The sequence below is a fragment of the Callospermophilus lateralis genome, unplaced genomic scaffold (genome assembly GCF_048772815.1).
Source record: "Callospermophilus lateralis isolate mCalLat2 unplaced genomic scaffold, mCalLat2.hap1 Scaffold_82, whole genome shotgun sequence".
In the NCBI taxonomy this organism is placed as follows: domain Eukaryota; kingdom Metazoa; phylum Chordata; class Mammalia; order Rodentia; family Sciuridae; genus Callospermophilus; species Callospermophilus lateralis.
This window is the reverse complement of record NW_027516260.1, coordinates 239841-266640: the sequence shown is the minus strand read 5'-3', so window position 1 is coordinate 266640 and position 26800 is coordinate 239841.

The following is a 26800-nucleotide window of genomic DNA, read 5'->3' as shown; positions in this document are numbered from 1 at the left end:
CACTGGATTCAATCCCTGGTACCACATAGAAAATAAAAATTAAATAATAATAATAAAGGTAATGGGTCTATCTACAACTTAAAAAAAAATTTTTTTTTAAACCAAAGTCTAGCCAGACTTGGTGACATACACCTGTAGTCCCAGTGGCTTGGCAGGCTGAAGTAGGAGGATCCAAGTTCAATGCCAGCCTCAGCAACTTAGTAAAGCCATAAAAAACTCAGCAAGACCCTGTCTCAAAACAAAAAAATTATAAAAAGGGCTGGAGATGTGGCTCACTGATTGAGTACCCCAGGGTTCAATCCCCTATACAAAAAAAAAAAATTTAATTGCTCTACCTCAATCTGCTCCACAGAAAAAGGGGATGCTGGAATAGACAGGAAGGGAAGCTACTCACAAATGCCTCCCAGTCTAGCACAGGTTTGGGAAGGTGTGGGGGATTAAAAGCAAGCAGTGCAAGAATAGCAGACCTCTTCATATAACTCCCTTTAAGGTGGGCTCCATGCAAAGCATGCACATGCATCTGTCACTTAAGACCTAAAACAAGGGGCTGGGGATGTGGCTCAAGTGGTAGCGTGCTCACCTGGCATACGTGAGGCCCGGGTTCAATCCTCAGCACCACATACAAACAAAGAAGTTGTGCCTGCCGAAAACTAAAAAATAAATATTAAAAAATTCTCACTCTCTCTCTCTTTAAAAGAAAAAAAAAACCTAAAACAATTTGTAGCTAAGCCTGGTAGCATATGCCTGTATTCCAGGTGACTCAGGAGGCTAAGGCAGGAGGTTCACAAGTTTGAGGCCAGACTCAGCAAATCAGCAAGCCCCTAAGCAACTTAGCAAGACCCTGTATTAAATTCAAAAGGGCTGGGCTGAGGCTGTAGCCTAGCATGTGTGAGGCACTGGGTTCGAACCTTAGCACCACATAAAAATAAAGGCACATTCTGTCCATCCACAACTACAAAAAAAAAGCAAATGTAAAAGGGCTGGGAAGTGGGGCTGGGGGGCTGGGGATGTGGCTCAGTGGTAGAGCGCTTGCTTAGCATGTGTGAGGCACTGGCTTCGATTCTCAGCACCACATAAAACTAAATAAATAAAAGTACTGTGTCCATCTACAACTAATAAATAAAAAAGTATTTGGGGGGAGGGGTTGGGGAATTTGACCCAGCAATTAAATCACTCCTAGGTTCGATCCCTATATTGTGGGGGGGGGGGACTTGTAAGGTAGGCTTTATTAGTAAGCCTGTTTCACATTTTCAGGAAGCTAAGGAACTTAAAGGTTAGGGAACTCTCCCAAAGATACAAGCTAGTGAGAATCATAGCACAACTGAAAAAACTCAGGTCATCTGAGCTCCACTCCCTGTAGCCATTATCCTCTATTTCCCCTCTTAGAGTGTATTCATGAATATGTGAACAATAAATTTGCGAGTGAAAGGAAAACTTAAAATGTTGCTGTATTTCATTTTGAAAGGATAAAACTTTAGATGAGTTCCTAATAATGCACTTCCTAGCATACTAACCGTCAGGTGAACATTTTTCAAGATAGGAAAACTCCTTAACACTAAAGAATAAATTGTAATTTCTAAACAAATACAAGAAGTCGAATAATTTCCATCCTCTCATATATTAGGAAACTAAAATATTAAATAACTAATTCATACTATGGAAGAGAAAAGAAGAGTGACCTTTTTTATCCCCCACATATTACAAATTAATTGGAAAATTAGTTACAAATGTAAACCTAATATTTTTTAAATAAACATCTCTTTTTTTAATGTGCTTTCACATATCTAATATTTTAATACTTTTAGCAGTTAGCACAAATAAAAAACAATTTCCTGCTAGGTCAAATGATAGACTTTTTTCAGTTTGGGTTGATTCAGATTCAGCTGTAATTCAATTACTATAGTCCAGACCAACAATATTGAGTACTCTCAGGTAAAAAAACAACACAATTTAAATGTGTGAAAAACTTAACAAATCAGCTGAGGGCTTAGTCTGCCAGTTTACATAAAACAAGTGAACGACCTGCAAGTGTGCTTGGACTGGTAGCACTGCTGTTTCACACAGCTACAGGTCCAGACTCAGGCAAGACTAGAATCATGGTGACTGCAGAGCCTAAATAAACACTTGCAAGCCAAAATCATGTATCAAGGTAAAACTGCACAGTGGGAAACATGAAGTCAACATAGGAGTAACACATTAGTAACATAATCCAAATCCAATTTAAAAGAAAACTCTCTGGCAGGACACAGTGGTGCAAATCTGTAATCATAGAGACTAATAAGCTTGGGGCCAGCCTTAGAAACATATCAAGGGGGCTGGGATTGTGGCTCATCAGTACAGCACTCACCTAGCACGTGTGAGACGCTGGGTTTATGTATTTATTATAGTGTATTGTGTCCAACTACTAGTAAAAATATTTTAAAATATAAATAAAACTTAGCAAGGCCCTGTCTCAAAATTTAAAAAAATATTTTAAAGAAAATTGTTTTAAAAGGCTAGGGATGTGGCTCAGTGGTCAAGTGCCCCTGGGTTCAATGCCCAGTAACAAAAAAAAAAAAAAAAAAAAAAAAAAAAAACCCTGTGGAAACTGTTGTTCCATATGATGAGCAGGATTTTTCCTCTTAGAAAATTTCTTATTATTGTCTCCATATTCTCTTACTGGCAAATTATCAAAGTATTTAATGGTTGTTAAGACATCTTTCTGATAACAGTGGTATGCTTAAATAACACAAGAGTAAACACTGAGGAAAAGGTAGAAAAATACAGTCAATCAAAAGAAAGAAACTGGGCTGCAATTGTGGCTCAGAGGTAGAGCGCATTCACCTAGCATGCATGAGGCACTGGGTCAATCCTCAGCACCACATAAAAAGAAAATAAAGGGGACTGGGGTTGTGGCTCAGGGGTAAAGAGCTCACCTTGCACATGCAAGACCCTGGGTTCGATCCTCAGCACCACATACAAAAATAAACAAATAAATAAACAAGTGAAATAAAAGTGTTGTGTCCAACTACAACTAAAAAATAAATACTTTGGGGAAAAAAAATCTTAAAGAAAGGAATTATGGAGTATTGCGGCACACAACTACAGTTCCAGCTACTGGGTAAAAAAAGGAGTTGAGTTTGAATCCAACTTGGCCAACACAGTGAGATACCTCAGTACCTAAAACGAAGTAAATCAGAGCCTTCTGGCCAACACCATGGCTTAAAATTTACTGGTACTATGATGAAAAGGTAGATGGAGAGATGAAAATGAAGGAGGGAGGAGAGAAGACTTAAATTGCACTAGGAAACATTTTAAATAACAGAAAACAAACATCTGCAGAAAAAGTTCTTTCACAGATTATAATCAAGCAATATTCTATCACATAGATCCCATGAAAAGCACAAAATACTATTCAGTGGAGAGCTAGTGAACCAGATATTCTATACGCAAATTTAAAAGCTAAGCTTCAAATTGCTTCTATAGAATGCCAACTCCCTAAGGCAAGAACAAAGGCAGAGGCCAGATTGGGCGTAGTCAGCAGCCTTCTAGGGGCTGGAGGAAATTTGCAAAAGTCAGAATTCTTCAGAAATTTGAAATCTTCTCGAATTGTTCCACCTAAAATATCTCAGGGTGTTGGTTTTTAAATTGTTCTATGCGATCTTTCTTAAAGAAAGCATTAAAGTGGCATTTCTTTTGGTTTCCAAACAAAGTACATTTCTAAATAGTTAAACAGCATAATTTTTGAATAAGATTAAAATTACCCATTTTAAACTGGTCAAATAAAGTCTTCATTTTTGTAAAAACAAATGCTAAAGAACACACTCTTTATCTTAACTGTTAATCAAGAAAAGTAAAAGTTTAGTATTTCAATCATGTATTCTGATTACCCTTCTTTAACACCAAGTAAGTCTCAAGAAATAGGGGCTGGGGATGTGGCTCAAGCGGTAGCGCGCTCGCCTGGCATGAGTGCAGCCTGGGTTCGATCCTCATCACCACGTACAAACAAGGATGTTATGTCCACCGAAAACTAAAAAATAGATATTGAATTCTCTCTCTCTCTCTCTCTCTCTCTCTCTCTCTCTCTCTCATCTTAAAAAAGAAAAGAAAAGAAAAATGAATTTCACAAGTCCTAACCCAAACTGATTCTGCCCCCAAACTGCAAAAAAAAAAAAGACAATATCAGCTACTACACTGGTATGAACTGGGAGGCAAGAAATTTATTTTAACTATATATCCACTAGGAGCCATGGACTTCTCAATAACTGTGCAGCTGTTACAATACTAATGTGTAAAAAGATCAAATCTGGTTTTTACACATGGAGCATATATGGATAAAAGGAAGAGCTTTTTCAAAGAGAAAACAACTAGAGAATACCTTATGATAAAACATGACATCACAGTTCTTCACCCTAAATAACTGAGTTAATAAATATTTCTATAATCACAGATCTAACAACAAGTTTATTTAATGGTATCAAAGCTCTAAAGTTACTATGTTAGCATATCAGAGTATATTAACATATTTAAGCAATTTTCAGAAGACATGAATATGAGAAAACTGAACTCAGTATTTTTAGTTAAGATGATCCTTTATATTTAGAAAAATATACGTAAGTGCATTAGTTACTCAAGCCCAAGTTACATTTGTTCCCAATGCGAGATAAATTTCAGAACGATATTAAGACTTAAACTTTTACTAGTCACAAGTTTATTTCAAAATGGAAAAATGAACCACACAATACTGATGGCCTTCCAGGATTTAGCACATTCCATCAAAATCATTCAAGTGCTGACAAAGTTACTGTGAAACAAAAACAGGGAAGGCCTAGAAACAGTGTCTAAAACACAACTGAAACAATGACCTCACTATTTCAATAATAAAACTCCTTGTGAGTTCTATGGTTATATATTCCATATAATACAATAACTAATATCACTAGGCACTTCCTAGAGGAGGTTCTGTTCTATGCACATTAATTCATTCACAACAAACCTAGGAGAAAATTTCTATTATTTAGCCCCATTCCAGAATGAAAAAATAGGAACGGAAAGGGAGGAAGGAAGGAAGAAAGGAAGGAAGGAAGGAAGGGAGGGAGGAAGGAAGGAAGGTAGGTCGATCAAGGGCTGGGGCTGTAGCTCAGTGGTAAGAGTGCATGCCTCGCACGTATGAGGCACTGGGTTCAATCCTCAGCACCACATAAAAAAATAAATAAATAAAAGATATTTAAAAAAAAAAAAGAAAGAAAAGTCAAAAAAATTTCAGGATGTTATTTAAAGCTAGGTACTCTAACTCCGGAGCCCATATTGAACCACAATATTTTACTGTATTTACATAAAGTACTGATTCTAAATAAAATTATATTTAAAGCAAGATTTTATCTTGCTTAATGAAAAAAAATTTAAAAACAACATACTGATTCTGAACCTTAAGAGACTTAAATAAGCAAACATGTCAAGATAAGGGAAACAAGGCATCAGGTATCAAAGATATTAACAGAGAGACAGCGAGAGGACAAGGTTTCTCTAAGTGGCTTAGGGTCTCACTAAATTGCTGAGGCTGCCCTCAAAGTTGTAATCCTCCTGCCTCAGCCTCCTGAGTTGTTGTGATTCTAAGAGTGTACTACCATGCTCAAAGAAAAATTATTCTAAAAAAGAATTTAAATGCTGTCTACGAAACTAAACAAAAATTTGGAAAAAAATGGGGTCTTCTGGTACTTATAAACAAAAAGAATAACATATGATAAAGCAGTTTAATGAAATATTACAGAATCTAGATGGTAGGTATATATTAAATCACAGTACCCTAATAAAATAAGGCACATAAATATCATTTCTGTGCTCTAAACCCTCTAATGGTTTTCTACCTCACTCAAGATAAAACCCAAAATGGCTTATCATTTTCTACAAGACCTACATGAACCTGCCCCTGACTACTTCTGTGACCTTATGCTGACAACACCTGGCCTTCTTGTACTGCCTCTTACAGTGTCTGAGGACAGATTCAGACTCTTGATTTTCTCTTTCCTTTGCCTCACACATTCTGCACCAGATACTTAGATATCCCCTTAAATCTTCACCACTTTCATCTTTCACTGAAATTTCTTCTTTAAAAACTAGCCTTCATGCTGAGCAGAGTGGTGTATCTGGAATCCCAGCTACTTGGGAGGCAGGATCACAAGTTCCAGGCCAGCCTGGACAACTTAAGGAGACCCTGTCTCAAAAAGGGCTGGGGATGTAGCTCAATGGTATAGTGCCCTGGGTTCAATCCCCAGTACTGGGATGGGGATGAGGGGTACGCCTTCCTTGATCACAATACATAAAGTAACAAATTGCTCCAACTTCTAATCATTCTCTGGGGCACCATTCCAATCTAACTCTGCATTATTTTTCCACCCAGCACTTATCCCCTCTGATACTATGTGTTTGGATACTATCCTTCACCTCCAGTACAAGTTTTGTAAGAAAAGGGCTTGTTCACATACCATTTTACACTCTTAGCTCTTAATACAATATGTGGACCAGGCATGGTGCAGAGTGCATTACACCTCACGCCTGTAATCGCAGCATCTCAGGAGACTGAAGCAGGATCATCACAAGTTCAATACCACTCTCAGAAACTTACCAAGGCCCTAGGCAACTTAAAAAGGGCTTAGAAATGGTACTCAGTGAATTCCCAGTATGAAAACAAAAGCAACATTTGTTGAATAAATGAACAAATGAATAAATTCCTTAACCCCACCTATGCATAAAGCCTTCCTGGACTCCCAGCAATATTATGTTAATGGACTGTTCTGAAGGACTCTGGGATGTTTGGAACAGCAATCATCTCAAAAACATTCTGCTCTACAGCTAGGTTTTCACTGTACTACCACCAGACACAACATGCCTTCCTCCCTGGCTTCCTCACTTCTAGGCTTTCTCAACACTAAGAAGCTACTACAGGCTTATAAACTGACCTAATTTCAATATTGTTGTGTCTCAAGGAATAGGGAGGGCTGAAGAGAGGGAGAGAGAATGGGGAACAGCAGGTTAATGAAGTAGTCAGAACATACACATTTATCAGTTAAATTCACCATTTTGTACAGTCAATTATAATAACAAAGACCACTGACCACAGACCACCATAACAGATAAAATAATAATGAAAAAATATGAAATATTAAAAGAATGACCAAATGTGACATAGTATGAGAGCATATGCTGTTGGAAAATATACACCAACAGATCTGCTCGACAGAAGCTTGCAATAAACCTTGGATTTAGGAAAATGCAGTATCTGCAACACATAACAAAATGAAACATAATAAAGCAAGGTACAAGACATATATGTTCAAGATAGATTATCTTATGTGTTACATAATGCACTCCACTATTTAAAATGTACTCACAGGTGCTGCTGGTGGTAAGAGTAAAAACTTTATATGCACACGGCCCTGACACCAAAAAAATAACAGACACTCATGAAAAAGAATTTATTGCCTGTTAAGGTGAAGACAATTTGCTAAGACTGTTCAGAAGAGATAGGAGAGCTCCCCCTTCCCCCATAACCCAGCTTAAAAAAAAAAGAATTTATTAAAAGTCTGGACACTGACTTTGCTTTGATCATTATAAAATTCAGATCCAGGGCGGGGGTTGTGGATCAGTGGTAGAAAACTTCCGAAGCACCTGTGAGGCACTGGGGTCAATCATCAGCACCACATACAAAAACTAAAAAGAACAATTAAAAAAAAAACTTTTAGAAAAAAATCAGATCCAAAACTTCAATTCATGTGCAGAAATCATCCCAGGCTTTTGGAATTCATTTATACAGAATACTCACGAACTACCTGGTTGGGTTTTTATTTTAATTATTTCTCTTTTACTTGAGGTCAAATCATTTTATTGAGGGTCTTGGGGAAGGGAATTGAAGAAGAACTGAAAAGAACAATGAAATCTGGTCCTCTCAGAAGGGCCCTATCTATCTGTTCTCAGAGAGCCAAAAGCTGCCTGGTTATGTTTTAATCCCTGTTCTTTTTTTCCTGTTGCCTTGATTTCCTAATCTAGCATAATTTTTTAACCTAGTATTTCAAATATTTTTATAATCTTTCTTGAAATGATTACAACTTTCTGAGTCCTCCTGGGAATAAAGGCTGACATAGATTAATTTAATTAATTCTACATGTTATTACTAGATATTTCTGTTTAAGATACAAAAGTTGCAAAGAACACTATAACCCATTTTAAAAGGTGAAAAGGCCACATAACATAAAACATTCCAACATTTCTTCAGTCCATCAGAGAGCTGAAGTTGCAAGGAAACCAAATTAACTGAATTCCAAAGAGGGACAAGGTCTCCCAATAAAGGACAGAACATATACCATACATAAGAGATCATGAGAAAAACAGAGTGGTAATACAACAATAAGAAGAATATATGCTTAAAGTTTAATACATACCTAAAAGCTAAGTGTGAGCTTTCAGTTTCCAAAACAAGTGCCCCAGACACATCAGGAATTCTACCTTTACTTGCAAGCTCTTTAATAGGTCTTTAGCAAAAGAAGGAAGAGAGTCCCACTGGATTGAACAGGAGCACAGGAGGTAATCAGCTACAATTGGGAACAGGCACAAGGCCCCCCAGGACTCCTCAGCTCCTTTTCTTCTATGATGCAACAGTCTTAAGGCCACAGGAGAAAGGGCAGCAAACTTTTTCTTGCCTAAGACATCAGCTCAAATCTGTTGCCAGAATAAGATAACAAACGCTTCTACCCCTGTTAAGTCAGGACACTACACTGATGTAACACACACATGTCTTGTGTGTAAGCTTGTGATGTACTACAGGTTATGATAACAAAACACAAAACTAGCTCACTTGATCATGACTGGATACCCTACACTAATGACCCAAAAGAACTGGGCTCATCTCTAAGCCCACAATACTATTTAAAGTTCCCTATGCTATGTTCAACATTTAATCTAAACTTAGCAGACACAAAAAGAGAACAATCTGAGTTGAAAGGAAAAAAATAATCAATAAAAGTAGACTTTATATAACCCACATGCTAGAACTACCAACACAAGGATTTTAATTTTTTTCTTTTGTGTAGTACTGGGAATTGAATGCAGGTGTCCTTTACCACTGGGCTACATTTCTAGCCCCCCCTTTTTTTGAGACAGGATCTTGCTAAGTAGCTGAGGGTGGGCTTAAACTGGAGATTCTTCTGCTTCAGCCTCCAGAGTCAAGGGGGATCAATGGCATGCACCACCACACCCAGCAAGGAACTTCAATTATGATTAATATGTTAATGGACGTCAGGAAAAAGATGGCCAACATATATGAATAGATGGGTAATTTCATCAAGAAGATGGAAAATATTCTAAAAGTTATATACAAAGGCTAGAAATAAAAAAAAATACAATGTAAACAGACTAAGAATCAATGAACCTAAAGACACATGAAGATAGAATTTATCCAATGTGAAACTGGAGAAAAAAGAAAAGAGGGAGAGAGGAATCCACTGACACTGCAAAGTAACAATGGTCTAAATGAAGAAAAAAACTGAAAGGAAGGTGCAGGAGGAAGAAAAAAGGCTAGGTCAAAAATACTGGAAAGAGGACTGGGGATGTGGGTCAAGCAGTAGCGTGCTAGCCTGGCATGCATGCGGCCCAGGTTCGATCCTCAGCACCACGTAAAAACAAAGATGTTGTGTCCACCGAGAACTAAAAAATAAATATTAAAAAAAATTCTCTCTCTCTCTCTCTCTCTCTCTCCCACACACACACACTCTCTCTCTTAAAAAAAATTAAAAAAAAAATACTGTAAAGATAATGGCCTGGAGTTTAATAGAAGTAATGAAAGATATCAAATCATGGATCCACAAAGCTTAGAGAAATTCCTAGCAGGATAAATATAAAACCAACCAACAAACACAACTTGACACATCAAAGTCAAAGCAGCCAGGGGGAAAGTATTACATATACAAAGTACAAATATAAGAACTGTCAGACGCTAAGCAAGCCAGAAGACAATCCTTTTTTCAGTGCTTCAAAATAGTGAAAGAAAAAAAAGCTGTCAACCTAGAATTTTATGTGCAGGAAAAAGGAAGGCAACATAAGATTACTAACATTAACTGTTCTCCATGCCAAACTGAATATTAATTGTTATCTTCAAAACTAACTCAACAAAACTAACTCAATAAACACAGTAAAAAGTGATTTTATCCTGAAAAAAAAAGTTAAATGCTGAGCAGTCCAAACATTTTACTTAATATTCAAAATCCTTCTAAAACCTTACAAGGGGACATAACTCAGTTGGTAGAGTGATTGCCTTGCATGCATAAGACCCTGGGTTCAATCCCTAGCACTACCAAAAACAAAAAACAAAACAAAGCAAAACCCTTCTAAAAACCTTCCTGATTCTTCTTGTCCCATCTATAGCTTCAAATACTATAGAACTGAAGCAAATAAAAGAAAATGAGAGGTGGGGATGTAGCTTTCTGGGAAAGTACTTGCGCATGGATAAGGCCCTAGATTTCATCCTCAGCACCAAAAAAACAGGAGAGTGCGCAAGCCAGAGGAAAGGGAAAGCAGAGCCCAGGACAAACTCCTTACTACCACAAAGGTTCCCACTGAATAATGAAATTACAGCTGATCTTTTCCCCACCACTTTTAAAGTTTTCAAATATTCTACTACAAACATCTTGTCAAATTTTCCATGTTTAAATTCTTTTTAAAAATCCTATTAAAGCAAAATTGACAATGTACCAGAGTTAAATAACATTACATTTTACAGACAGGACTGTGATTAATTTCAAATTCTCACTTTCTTTTTTTTAGTTGCAGTTGGACACAATACTTTTATTTCACTTATTTATTTTTATGTGGTGCTGAGGATCGAACCCAGGGTCTCACACATGTGAGACGAGTGCTCTACCACTGAGCCACAACCGCAGCCCCTCAAATTTTCATTCTTATTGGCTGATGTCATGTCACACTAGAATTTCGCTGCTACTTATATAAAAGTGAAGTGATCAAGAAGGAAACACAGAAACCAGGCATGATGGCACCTGCCTATAATCTTAGTCACTCAGTTGGCTGAGGCTGAAGGATCACTAAATTCAGAGCCATTCTGGGGAACTTAGTCAGACTCACCTCAAAAAATAAGAAGAAAACAGTTTTACCTTCTACCATAGTTCCATCTACCAATGTGTCAAAATATAAAAGCAGCAGCTTCTGACTTACCTGTTCCACTTACTGCTACCACCTCCAACAATTAAAAAGTAGTTACTAACAGACAAGAATTTCTTTCAGGCAGCCTTTTAAATCCAAAGATCACAAACACTAAAGACTGAAAAATATCTGCTTGCTGAAGATAAAGCACCCAGACTGGTTCAAGGCATTGCATATATTCTAGCCCTCTTCATTATCCTATTAACAAAGATTGCTATTCTCATTTATAATTAAGAAAGTAGAGATATTAGGGTTCAGTCCTTCAATCTTATTACCAGATTTCCACTGTGGATATCGATGTCATTAGCTTCTTCTACTTAGACCCACTAACAATGAACAGACCATATTTAATAAAAACGCCAACACTGATAATATTTACTAACCTTGGTTTATATATTCATACATACGTATTTAAATACAACTGTACATATTTAATAAAATATCACAAAAAATTTATTTCATTGAGTAAAATAATTTAAAATGGTTGTGTCCCTAAACTTCAGAAGATTAAACTCTTAACAGTTCAAAATATTGAGCATTCACAATCAAATCTGCTCTTTCAAATTACAAGTTCCTAGTTATCAGTCAATAATAAGACTTAAAAACTCTATTAAGAAAAATAGTGTTGCAGGGGCTGGGGTTATGGTTCAGTGGTACACACTTGCCTCACATATGTGAGGCACTGGGTTCAATTCTCAGCACCACATATAAACAAGTAAACAAATAAAGGTCCATCAATAACTAATAAAATATTTTTTAAAGAAAAGAAAGATAGTGTTGCAGCTCAGGAGACTGAGGCAAGAGGATCACAAGTTCAAAGCCAGCCTCAGCAACTCAGTGAGGTCCTAAGCAACATTGCAAGAGTCTGTCTCAAAAAATAAAAAGGGCTAGGGATACGGCTCAGTGATTAAGCACCCCTGGGTTTAATCTCTGGTACCCAAAAATAAAATAAAATGGCTGGGTGCAGTGGCACATGCCTATAATCCCAACATCTTGGGAAGCAGAAACAAGAGGATCCAGAATACAAAGCCAGCCTCAGCAATTTAGCGAGGCACTAAGCAACTAACTCAGTGAGACCTGGGTCTCACAAAATAGGGCTGGGGATGTGACTCAGTGGTAGAGTGCCCCTCAGTTCAATCCCTGGTATCAAAAAAAAAAAAAAAAGGTTTGGTGGTTCAATCCATAGTACAAAAGAAAAAAAAAAGCATGTTAATGGACTGGGAGTGTAGCTCAGTGGTAAAGCACTTGCCTAGCTAGCATGCACAGTTTCCTGGGTTTGATCCCCAGCCCTGCAAAAAGAAAAAGGAGGGGGAAAAATACAGCATTGGAAGTTAAGTTCAGAAAATATCTTACAAGCTGGAAAAAATATACATGTGTCAATTGAGATTTAATAATTCTAATGATTTATTCTTCAGCTAAAGTAATAATAAAGAGATTTGGAAATCTATAATGCACATTTGTAGCAGTACAGAAAAATACATACTGGGTTAATAAATCGCAACTTCAGTATAAGTCAGTATAAGTCACTTCCAGTTTTCACTAGAGTAGAACAAGGAGATAAGGAGAATACATGTGAAAGATATTTGCAAAGCTAACTGATAGATACTTGGTTTTACTGTATTTTAGTGTAAAAGATGGGAAAAGGGACATGGGGCTATTTCTGCACTAATCATGGGCTAATAAAAACATAAGGTCAACCAGACATAGTGGAGCAGGAGTATCACAAATTTGAGGCTAGTTCCAGTAACTTAGTGAAACCCTGTTTCAAAATAAAAATTAAAAAGAGTGGGGGACATAGCTCTCAGTGGTGGAGCACTCCTGAGTTCAATCCCTAGTACCATAATAAATAAATAAATTAAATTAAAATTAAAAATATAAGGTCAAAAAGGACCTAGAAGTTCGTGTAGTCTGTTTAACAGATTTACAGAGGAAGAGTCTGAGCACAAGGAAGTAAAATTATCCCAAAGAAAATATCAGATGTTAGCAGCAAATCAAGCAGGTAAAGGGAAAGGCAGAGTACAAAGAAAGCCAGGAAAAGTTTAGTGTTTTTTCCACAGGATTATGGAATCTTACCAATAATATCAAAAAAAGCCTACACTTAAAAGGGAATGATGAGCATCTGCAAAAGGACAAATTTGCCTTACAAATCCTATTACTTAAGCACTGGTTTGGCAATTTAGTTTCTCCTTCCATAACATAATCATGTATTTATCACCTCTAGTCAAAGTTTATTTAATCCCATTGGTCAGAATTATCTCTCAATTAGGCCTCCAAAATGCATGACTAAAACTACAAACTATTTACTACTCACAATAGAAGAAAAACTTCAATGACAAGGTTAGAACATAAACACCGGAAGTAGAAATAACAGGAGAGAAATATTTTGCTAAGAATGAAATCATTGCTGTCATTCATTATTCGAATACAAACTAATGTAGAAGTGTGATTTTTTTTTTTTTGGTACTGTGAATTGAACCTAGAAGTGCTTAACCACAGAGCTCAGGTAAACTTTTGACCTTCCTCTCAGCCACCAGATTCACTGGGATTACAGGTGTGCAGCCCAGCCACCATTAAAATATTTTTAAACAGACAAAAGACTGATAAAGAGGTATTGTCTTGACGTGGTACTCATGCACATTTGGGTGCCCTGGAGCACCAAGTTATTAAGTAAATGCTATATTTTGTCATTAAAAGAGCACAAAATGTCTCCTTTGTAAGTTTTTAATACATTTTATTTCTTACATCTGAAGCTGTAAGAAAGCTTTAAAATCTGATCCATACAAAAGAATATACCAAGCCCATAATTGAATCTTCTTTCAATGAAATATGCCAAATGAAATGAGAATTTTATGACAGTATAAAAGAGAAATCTCTCCCTCATTTAAGAAGAAGGATCTGGCTGTTACCCAGGCTAGTCTCATATGATCCTCCTTTCTCAGCCCCTGCATGTTATAGGCCCAGCAATGACCGTTTTTACTTTTTTTTTTTTTTTTTGGTGGTGATGGGAATCAAACACAGAGCCTCCAGCATGCTAAGTAGGTAATCTACACTAATATCCTCCCCAAACTCTATACCATGTTCATTTCTATAATTCATTTCAATATGCATATCTAGTATTTTAAATACTGAAAAATCATGTTTCAAAAACACTAAATTTTTAAAAATTCAAACCATAAGTAAAATAATTTTACTGAACTTGGGTGTAGGGATAGGGGAAGCAAACAAGCTGAAAAATCTCTTGGGAAAATTTATACAACATGCTTTCACTCTCTAAGTTCATGACTAGAGATTTCAATATTCTCTGACACATTTAGGGGCTGGGGATGTGGCTCAAGTGGTAGCGCACTCGCCTGGCATGCGTGCGGCTCGGGTTCGATTCTCAGCACCACATATAAAAAAAAGATGTTGTGTCTGCCGATAACTAAAAAATAAATATTAAAATTCTCTCTCTCTCTCTCTCTCACTCTCTCTTTTAAAAAAAAATTCTCTCTCTCTCTCCCTCTCTAAAAAAAATATTCTCTGACACATTTAACAAAGACTTTATTGGTGAATTACTGAGTATCATAAAGTTGAATAAAAGATACAATTAAAACATAATTCTATTATTTGGATTACGATTCAATTACACTGTTTAAAATTCTTTTATATGTGGGTGTGAGAGCTGGTATAAGAAGCATTTAGCCCAGACTGAATATCTCAAGAAACTTATTTCATTCAAAATCTTCCTTTTCAACACTCAGCAAACATACAACAGGCTTTTTTTATTTTAGTTTAATAAATGAGTGTTTAATTATTTCATATAAATATCTACCCAAAAAGAGTAAAGCTAATTTGTAAATCAGCAGTGTATCTAAACAGATATATTTGAGCCAGGTGTGGTAGCACACACCTAAAATCCCAGTGGCTTCAGAGGCTGAGGCAGGAGGTTGGCAAGTTCAAATCTAGCCTCAATAATTTAGCAAGGCCCTGAGCAACTTAGCAAGATCCTGTCTCAAAATTAAAAATTAAAAAATGAAGGATGGGGCTGGGGATATGGCTCAGTTATTAAGTTTCCCCAGGGTTCAATTCTTAGTAGTAAATAAATAACTAAATAAGCAAGCAAATTTGTCACCAGTTTTCCTTAAAGCTCTAGAGTGAAGATAGTCAAGCAAAGAACTAGGCAAAGAGCAGATACTCAAAGGACTTGCAAAATAAGTAAATTATATATATATATATATATATAATTTTAGCTGTCAACGGAATATTTATTTATTTATATGTGGTGCTGAGGATCAAACCCAGGGCATCACACATGCCAGGCAAGTGCTCGATCACTGAGCCACAATTCCAGCCCAGTACTTGCTCTAAAACATAAATTACCACTGACTAAGCACTTATTATGAGTTCATCATTCCACTGGGTACATACTCATAAAAATCCTATATTCTATACACTGCTAGTTGCCCTCCAACTTTTGCTTCCTTTCTTGATAAAAAGTATAATTAGCATATGACTCCTTTCTGACAGGTGCTCTCTAAAACAGAAGGCATCTCTCCATCTTCCTCATTTTTGTTACTAAAATGCAAACCTATTATCTGGGCCTGAAATAGTCCTGGCCAACAGAGGGCATGCTCAAAAAACAAAGCTAGGCCACCTGGCACCTCTGAGTGCCACAATGGCTCAGGGTTTGGTAATATGATAACTAGTGGAAGAATCTACATTAAAATCAAGAAGTGCAGGCATGGTGGCCCACATCTGTAATCCCAGGGGCTCGAGAGCCTGAGGAAGGAGGATCATGAGTTCAAAGCCAGCCTCAGCAAAAGAAAGGCACTAAGCAACTCAGTGAGACCCTGTCTTTAAATAAAATACAAAATGGGATGTGGCTCAGTGGTGGAGTGTCACTGAGTTCAATTATCTGTACAAAAGAGAGAGAGAGAGAGAGAGAGAGAGAGAGAGAGAGAGAGAGAGAATAAAATTCTGACAGCAGTTTTCCCTTATCCTCAGGGCATAGTTTCCACCACACACAGGGCATGCCTGAAACCTCAGATAGTATTCCAAACCCTCTACATGTTTAAAATATATAAAATATTAATAATAAACAATAAATTAACAATATACTATAATAAAAATTATTTAAAACTTGAGAAGAATTGTTTATTTCTAGAATTTCCCATTTACTACTTTTGGACTACTGTAGATCACAGGCAACTGAAATCATAAAATGCAAAACCACTGATAAGGCGAGACTACCACAAGAAAAAACACTATGAAGCAGACAATCCAATTTTAGTTAAAATTTAGAAATGTTAAAATAGGTACAGAAAGGGCTGGGATTGTAGCTCAATGGTAGAGGGCTTGCCTACCACATGTGAGGCCCTGGGTCCAATCCTCAGCACCACATAAAAATGAAATGAAGATACTGTGTCGTCCTACAACTAAACATATATATATATATATATATATATATATATATATATATATATATATATATATATAATATTAAAAAAAAAACAGGTACAGAAAATATTCTGGAGAAAGACATCAGACAGTTAACGGAGAAGAAATGAACTATAGGGAATTCCACTTATTAATGCATTTCTGTAATGTACAATAAAATACATCTATTGGTTTTTCTTAGCACAACATAAATAAAATTCATTATAACAAACACTTACTGAACATACAAGATATTTTAAGAAAGCAAACACACAATAAATCAATTTCAGGTGGCCAGGAGGGGAGGATTTAAAATTTTTAAAAATAAATAAGAAAGCAATTTCATGTTTTAAGAGATGATTCTGAGTAGGGTACAGTGGCACACACCTGTAATCCCGCCTACTTGAGAGATCGAGGCAGGTGGATTGAAAGTTTGAAGTCAAATTGGGCAATTTAGGGAGACTTTGTCACAAAAATAAAATTTAAAAAAGGATTGTGGTATAGTCAAGTGTTAAAGCACCTACCTAACATGCATGAGGCTCCAGGTTCAACCTACATTATCCTCCAAAACAAAGACATGATTCTGATATTTGAGACAAAGCTCCAAAAATTAACCTCAAGAATCCATGAGTAATCTTTTAGAGATAACATCTCTCCCCTAACAATTAACAGTATGTACTTCAGTCACTTTTAGATGAAACAGAACAAGACTCAAACACCTTAGTATAGCTAGGGTAATAAAAGGTTCAGCAATGAAACTGAGATTCAATTTGGCCTAACTGTAAAAAGAGCCACAAAGCAAATCTTGATGAGAAAACAGATTATAATAAGTGAGTCCTTACATAACAAAGAATGGGTCCCAATGGGCAAGGCAATCCCCAGCACCACCAAAAAAAATAAAGAAGATGGGGATCCAGGTGCGGTGGCCCATGCCTGTAATCCCAGCAGCTCAGGAGGCTGAGGCAGGAGGATCATGAGTTCAAAACCAGCCTCAGCAACTTAGCAAGGCCCTAAGAAACTCCGAGAACCTGTCTCTAAATAAAAATATTTTAAAAAATGGCTGGGAGTGTGGCTCAGCACCCTCAGGTTCAATCCCCAGTACAAAAAAAAAGAGGCTGGAATGGGTAGGTCAGAGGCAAAGTAAGTACTTGCATGGGGGATTCAAATTCCCTAGCACTGCCAAAAAAAAAAAAAAAAAAAAAAAACAGGAAAAGGAAAAGAAAAAGAAATACAAATTAAAATATATATCATTTTCATCTATCAAATTAACAAAAATTTAATTAGAGGTCTAGCTCAGTGATGGAGTGCTTAACTGGCATGTGAGGTTCCAGGTTTGATTCCCAACACCAAAAAAAAAAAATAAATAAAATAAAAACTACACAAGTTAATGCTGGCAAGAATACACACAGCAATCACTAGAATACACACCAGCAAAGTAAAACATGTCTGCAGGTTGGTGGTATGAGTCACTGATAGAAAACTTGCCTGGCGAGTGTGAGGCCCTGTGTTCCATCCTCAGTGAACCAAGGAGAAGAGGGAAAAAGAAAAGATGTCAATATGTGTCAATTAACCTAAATGTTGACATCTGCTGACCCAGTAATTTTTACTTTTACTAATGTAATATCTGAAATATGGAAAAACATTATGAACAAAGATGTTAGTCTCAGAATTCCTAAGAGCAAAACTGTTAACTTAAAAATCCAGCAATAGGGGTTAGGCAGTGCGTGTCTATAATCCCAGCTATTCAAGAGGCTGGGGAATAGGAATCTCATGATTGAGGCCATGGGCTGGGGATGTGGCTCAAGCGGTAGCGCACTCGCCTGGCATGCGTGCGGCCCGGGTTCGATCCTCAGCAGCACATACAAACAAAGATGTTGTGTCCGCCGAAAACTAAAAAATAAATATTAAAAATTCTCTCTCTCTCTCCCTCTCTCTTAAAAAAAAAAAAAAAAAAAAAAAGATTGAGGACAGTCTCAGAATCATAACAGCTTGTCTCAAAAAATAAAAATGATGGGCTGGGACTGTTGCTCAGTGGCAAAGCACTTGCCTAACATGCATGAGGCACTGGGTTCAATACTCAGGACTGTATAAAAATTAACAAATAAGATAAAGGCATTCTTTCCATCTATAACTACAAAAAATAAAAAGTAAAATAAAATAAAATAAAAATGAGGGCTGGGGTAGTAGCTCAGTGGTAAAGTGCTTGCCTTGCATGCATGAGGCCCTGGGTTAGATCCTCAGGACCACATAAAAATAAAGAAATAAAAATAAAGAAATGTGCCCATCTACAACTAAAAAATAATAAATAAATAATACAAATAAAAATGAGGGCTAGATAATGTAATTCAGTTGTAGAGTGCCCGAGTTCAATACTGACATACCGACTACCCAAAAAAAAGCCCTCAAAATGTTTACTGAATTTTAAATACCTCAATATATCAAAATAGAAAAAAATACATAAAGTTACATTTACAAAATTATTTGCAGCTATTCAAATATTGTGTATATACATAAACACCTAAATGCCAACACATGTGTACAAATAATTCCTTGGAGGAAATTTTATCAAAATGTTTACAGTTCTCATTGAGTTGTGGAGTTATGACTGGGTATTTTTCTTTTCTGTGTTTTCTACCAACTTCAGTTTTCTACTCAAACCACATATCTCCCACCTTATCTACTTTTGATGTGGCACAGTATTCCTTCCCAGCTGCACATGGGGGAAGATCTTTGTAATTCTCCCACTCTATCCCTCAATGATGATTTACATTTCAGTAAATTCACCCACTAAGCCAGAAATCAGCATCATTCTCAACAATTCTTTTTCATCAACTGAGAGACACAGGTAAGCCCTACTGCATTCTGAAAATGGCCAATCCTGCTCAAGAATGACAGCATCTGCTAAGATTTCTTACTGCTGCAGAGAAAGGGTGGTTCCCCTGCTGAAGTTATAAATCCCAATACTCAGTGGCATCCCTCCCAACAGCAGCATCTGCAATACAGAAACTCTTCCACAAAAAAACCCTAATTCTTGGGGCAACATCGGGCAAAAGAAACCTGACCCAGGGTGTTCTCCCCAAGCTGCTACTCCTGCTTCATCACCGGAACCATTATGGCCCGCCCCTGCTGCAGTAGCAGCCATTTTTGGCTCAGCCCTGCTGTAGCCCCAGCTAAAAGCCATAACAGCAAGGACAAGATGGCAAAGGACTTTAAAGAAAAACTACATAATAAATAAGATTCGGCATCATGAAAAATGCTGCACTAATCTGCCACATCATAAAAAATATGGCTTTTTTTAAATGATGCATATATTCAAAGTACTACTTTAAACTACTTGTCATAATGTCACTAGTTATTGGTTATTATGGCAAAACAAAACTTACCTTCATCATAATACTTAAGGAACACAATACTTAACTAGTTATGTTTCTACTTAACTAAAACAAAACCATCCTTTTTCTCCCTTAATGTCCTGATGAAAAAAAATCCATAAATGTTATTTCAAACTCTCTTCACTCTCTAAAAACAAAGTATAATAATTCAATCTGTTTGACAAATGAGGCCCTTGCAGAGAGGCAAATTTTAGCTACCTTCATTTTTCAAAATCCAAGTACCTGGGGGTGGGATTGTGGCTCAGTGGTAAAGCGCTTGCCTGGCATGTGTGAGGCACTGGGTTTGAATCTTAGCACCAATCAAAATAAATGAATAGGGGCTATAGCTCTGAAGTACAGTGCTTCCCTAGCACACATGAGGCACTGGATTTGATCCCGGCACTACATAAAAATAAATAAAACAAAGGCATTCTGTCCATCTACAGCTACAAAAATAAATACATAAATAAAAGTGTTGTGCCCACCTACAACTAAAAAATATTTTTTAAAAAATCCACATTCCACCAGGTACAGTGGTGCATGCCTATAATCCTAGTGGCTTGGAAGACTGAGGCAGGAAGATCACGAGTTCAAAGCCAGCCTCAGCAACAACAAGGTACTAAGAAACTCAGTGAGACCCTGTCTCTAAATAATACAAAATAGGGCTGGGGATGTGGCTCATTGGTCAAGTGCCCCTGAATTTAATTTCTGGCACACACAAAAAAAACAATTCAAGTACCTTTATTTTTCTAATTATGAAAGCAATGCTTACAAAAAGAAAATAAATTACCCAATCTTACCAGTAATCACCAGATAACCACATAAACACTGCTGTATTATCAAACACTTTATATACATATATGTTTTGGAGGAAGGTACTAGAGATTGAAAATTCAGTGGGCACTTACCCACTGAAGCCAAAGTAATCCTTGAATATATGTTAAAATATCCCACAAACAGTCTCTCTCAACCTATACCACTTAGGAAAAGAAATGCTCTGTCTCAGTCTACTGGCTTAGTAAAACAGACCAAATTCAGACAAAAGAAGACAGTAGCTAAGGGCAAACTGAAAGCAATTCCATGAAGTAAAGGTGATCCAGGAATCCAATTAAGTGACTCTGAGCTCTATCTTCAGACTAAAGGACAGAGGAATTTTAAGGTTCAGAAGAGGTTCCAAAACTCCCAGATCTATAACTGACAAGAAATCAAGCACCTAGAAAATTCAGTCAAGCTCAAAAGTACACTACACATCCCATCATAGATACTACTTACGTTAAAAAAAAAGTATTTGAGAAAGGCAACTATTAATTAATCAAATTGCTAACATAAAGGAAAGGAACCAGAATAATAAAATACCCCTCCTTTTCAGGGCTTTCAACATGAAGCTCCCATTTATAAAGGTGAAATAAATTTCCTTCCAACCAACAGAATGGTTCCTAACACAATTCCAGCTACTGGTCAAAACTCCACCAAGTCACAGTGAGCTGGGATGCACCACCAAGACCTACAGATTTCCTAAATACTTTTCTTATGAGATCCCACTGTTATTAACTAATGTAATTTGATAATACTGTATGATGAAATATGTCAACATTAGGAAATTTTGCAAAACTTAGTGAGCCAACATCTTTCAAATAACTGATGTCTAATGTTAACAATGCATGGGCCAGGCATGGTGGCACACACCTGTAATCCCAGCAGCTCAGGAGGCTGAGGTAGGAGAGCCAGGAGTTCAAAGCCAGCCTCAGCAATTTAGCAAGGCACTAAGCAACACAGTGAGACCCTGTCTCTAAATAAAATGCAAAAAAGGGGGCTGGAGATATAGCTCAGTTGGTAGAGTGATGAACTAACATACACAAGGCCCTGGGTTCAATCCCCGGCACCTCCAAAAAAAAAAAGCAAAAAAGGGCTGGGGATGTGGCTTAGTGGTAGGGTGCCCCCTGGTACCAAAAAGAACAAGGTATGGGTAAAAAGATCCATTCAAAATGCAAAATTTTGAATTTTGATTTAAGTGCTTGAAAGGTTCATGAATATGGTTTCAAGTTAAAACTAATCAACTACCATTACCAAATTTTGGTATATTAATTATCTGAGGATAGCAAAATATTTCTTCCTCCCCCAACTACCTATCTGTATGAGACCAGATTTTCTTCAAACTAAATACATAGCAGGCCATGTGTGGTGGCACAAACCTATAATCTCAGCAACTCAAGAGGCATGATGGAACACACATGTAATCCCAGTGCTCGGAGAGGTTGAGATAGAAGGATCACGAGTTCAAAGCCAGCTTCAACAAAAGTGAGGCATAAGTAACTCATTGAGACCCCATCTTTAAATAAAATACAAAATAGAGCTGGGGATGTGGCTCAGTGGTCAAGTGCCCTGTAGTTCAATTCCCGGTCCAGGTCCAGGTACCAGTACCCCCACCCCACCACCACCCCCACCACCACCACCCCCCACAACCACCCCCCCCAAAGAGAGGCTGAGGCCTAAGGATTGAAATTACAAGGCAACTCAGTAGACCTTGTCTAAAACTAAAAAAATAAAAAGGATTGGGGATATATCTCAGTAGTAGAATACTCCTGGGTTAAAACCTCAGTACTAAAACAAATAAAATGTGTGACTGTGTGTATATATGTGTGTGTGTGTATTATATATAAAAAATGAATGCAGAAGTGGGTGACAATCTAGGTATCTTCTATTGAGCTAGAAGGTTTGCAAAAATATAAAACAAAGCCACTCTTATCACATTTGTTTTAGAAACTTATTTTTCATTTTCAGAAGTTATTTGTTAATATCTAATGGGTCTATAACTGTTATTTTTAAATTAAATATTTTCAATTGTTTTAATATCTAGTATTATAAATATTAACAGATATATTTCACATAGCAAAAGCTCTTTGAGGTCCTCATCATGAAGGAAAGTGACTGCTTCGTCTGCCAGTCTCCCAAGTGCATGTGGCTTTCATGGCTCACTGTGTCCCAGTGTTAATATCTGGTTAGCACCCTGTGCTCCTAGGGTTGGGGCCAGAGTGACCTCACTAAGCAGCAAAGGGCTGAATCAGAGACACCTAGGTCAGAAAGCAGCTCTGGTGGCCGAACTGCTCCCCTCTGCAAAGCCTGAATCTCAAGGGCAAATCTGTACCCACGCTCAATTCTATCTCCCTCCTTCTCCTCCCTCTCTTTCCTCACAGGGTGCTGTTATCTTAGCATCAACAATCCCCAAACCATCTCAATTGGTACCAATTCACTGTGCCCAATCATTTTATTTACTAAATATATTTTCTTTAACTGCCTTGCTGTTTTGGAGTGGCTGGTTGGCCCCACTGGTTGGCGTGTGGTGTTAATAAATGCTTCCCTGTTTCAAACTTAAAAAAAAAGCTCTTTGAGATTCTCAACAATATTCAATAGTGTAAAGGAATCTTGAGATTAATTAAAGAAGAAAAAAAAAAACCTGAGAACTTGCATCAATGGTTTCACTTTATTGGCTATGGAATATTTACTTCCTGGAGTATTGGTTTAAAAAATGCAGATTCCTGGACCTATGTATAGAAATCCTATTCTATCTATAGAAATATAGAATCATCTCTGCAAATGATTTGGCTTTTTTGCATCAAAAAATCTAAACCATGGGCTAGGGGTGTAGCTCAGAGGTAGAATGCTGTCTGGCATGTGCAAGGTCCTGGGTTTCAATCTCCAGAACAACCAGGAAAAAAATCTAAACCATTGATCTGAGAGTTCATATAAATTTAAGTAAGCCTCCTTAACAATCCAAGTATCAGGTGGATCAATTTGTACACTTGTTAGTAAACTAGTTCCTAAATGTTCCAATGTTTCCCACTCCTTTCTCAAATCTTTTTTTTTTTAAACTGGGGATTGAGCCCAGGAGCACTTTACCACTGAGCCACTTCCCCAGCCCATTTTATTTTTTATTTTTGAGACAGGGTCTTGCTAAGTTGCTGAGGCTGGCCTCAAACTTAGATCCTCCTGCCTCAGACTCCTGAGTCACTATCATTGTGCCTGTCTCAAACCTATTTTCTATTTATATTAAAAACTTACAGGGGCTGGGGCTGGGGCTCAGTGGCAGAGTGCTTGCCTAGCACATGTGAGGCACTGGGTCCAATCCTTAGCACCATACAAAATAATCATCATCATCATCAAAGATTATAAGAAATCAATTTTAAAATTTTTTTAAAACAACACTTCCAGGAACAAAAGCCACTCTTTTTACATCAACCCCCCGACCTCCTGAAGTGTACAGCAGTCATTAAATGTGTGCCTTTTTTTGGTGGTGGTGCTGGGGATTAAACCCAAGGCCTTATACTTTCGAGGCACGCACTCTACCAACTGAGCTATATTCCCAGCCCAAATATGTGCTTCTTTACCAACTGCTTTTAGCCACTTTCTGAATAACATTATTATTTTTGAAGCAAGCATAAAAAATTCTACATCTCAAGGATTCCTAGAGAGAAAAAAGTCCTCCCTTAGAATATGGTGGCACACACCTACAATCCCAGATACTTGGGCGACGGATGCAGGAGAATCACAAGTTTGAAACCAGCATGGGCAATTTAATGAGACCCTGTCTCAAAATAAAAAAGTTGGAATGCAGCTCAGTGGTGCATCTGCCTAGCATGTGTGAAGAAGCCCTGAGTTCCACTCCCACAAAAGGAAAAGGTCTTTACTTATTCCGAAGATTCTAATGGCATTCTAAAAAGCAGTATCACTAATTTTTTAAGTATCAACTGTGGCATCTGTCACGTAATGTTTCTTTTTGATAGTTGAGGCCATTTAATAAGGGCTGAGTTAGAAAATTTTCCTGATCCACCAACCCTCACATTCTAAGACTCTGGTTCTTTTTATTCTCAGTCCTCGAATTAAATGATGCTGGGCACTATAGTTCATTAGGGGCTGGAAGATGAGTCAGCAGGTGAAGCCAATTGTGAGAAGCAGTTCATTACACTTGGAATAACAGAGAAGCCAGCAAAGACAGCTGTCATTGTTTACATTGCTGAACATGCTGTTGAGTTTCACATGCCTGTAAAACCACCTATTGTCAGCAAGCTGCATTTTTCTTAGTTAAGGGTTAAGAAGCATGAGACTCATCTAGCAGCTCCTAAAGTACAATGAACAACTTTGTTTCTCAAAGCAGAACTAATGTAAGTCTTTATCCACAAAATCAGTATTACTGGTTAAATGGCATTTAGTTCATCTATTAAGATGTATGAACCAGCACACAGACAACTGACCACTCAAAAATCATTCTGGCCACTTGGAATGTGCCTGATCCAAATAACCTAGGTCTCTACATAACTACTAATGTTATACATGCTCAGACACACACTCAAAAGTACTTCCAATAACCAAAATAATAGGCCAAAGGCTTTTTTTTTAGATCACACAATGCTACTTAAAGTACAGAGAGAAGAATAGGGGTGGAGGGAGTAGATAAAACAAACTGCTAATCTTTTGAGGGCCAGAAAGGCACAGAAACCTCCAATACTCAATAGAAGATCTCTGGTTGTGGTTTTGAGCATTTTCAACTCAGCTTCACTTCTCAAGAGTCAAAAAGTTTCATCTTTAAGAATCATTATATCATAAGAAGGATTCCCTTTCTCTAAATATTTTTTTCAAAATTTTGGTGGGTTGTTTTGACTTGGTTTCAGTGCCAAGGAACAAACCCAGGACAGTACACATTTAAAACTGTGGCACATCTACAACACAACTGCTATATTACTGAGCTAGGTCCCGACCAGCCCTTTTTCTTTTCTTTTCTTTTCTTTTCTTTCTTTCTTTCTTTCTTTCTTTCTTTCTTTCTTTCCTTCCTTTTTTTTGGTAGTTGTGGATGAACACAATATCTTTATTTATTATTTATTTTTAATTTGTAGTTGGAAACAATACCTTTATTTTATTTAATATTTTTATGCAGCACTGAGGTTCGAACCCAGCGCCTCGCATGTGCTAGGCAAGCACTCTACCACGAAAGTACAACCCCAGCCCGAGCCCTTTTTATGCTGAGACAGGGTCTGGCTAAGTTTCCCAGGCTATCTCAAACTTGTGATCCTCCTGCCTCAGCATTCCTAGCAACTACCGGTCTGCCCAGTTTTTTTCAAAGTTTTGATTTCCAATAAAGGACTGGACTGAAAAATTCCTCTTAACTGCTTACTGGTTTCATACCCAATGATTTATCTAGGTATTACACTCTGAACACAACTAACTTCCTTTTCTATTTCAAAGGTACCCAAAGCCAGGTGGTGGTATGCATAGGTAATCCCAGTTTTCTGAGACAGAAGAAGAAATATAGTTGAGCCCAAGAGTTCAGATCAACCTGGGCAAAATAATAACATGCTGACTTAAGAGGGGAAAAGCAGCCAAATCAACCTAATATTTCAACATTCTTAAATGAACTATCAAGGAGCTACAGAAACACTGATGTGATATCCCTCTATATATACCCAGTACCTCCTCCTCCTCTTAAGAACCTCCTCCTTGTTTTTTAATCTTTTTTTTAAATTTTTATAGTACTGGGATTGAACCCAGGAGCTTCCTCTGAGCTACATCCCCAGCCCTTTTTTTAATTTAGTGTATCACTAATGCCCAGGGTGACCTCAAATTTGTGATCCTCCTGCCTCAGCCTCCCTGGAGCTGGCACTATAGGCATGTGCCACCTTGCCAGATTCTGAGGGAATCTTATAAAACACAAATTGCCCTTATCATCACCTACCCTATAGTTCTAATGGCTTTCTACAGTCATCTGGGTAAATTTCAAACTCTTTAGCATGGCTTATAGAGTCCTTCCTGTGGTCTCTGTCCACTCCTCCCCTGCA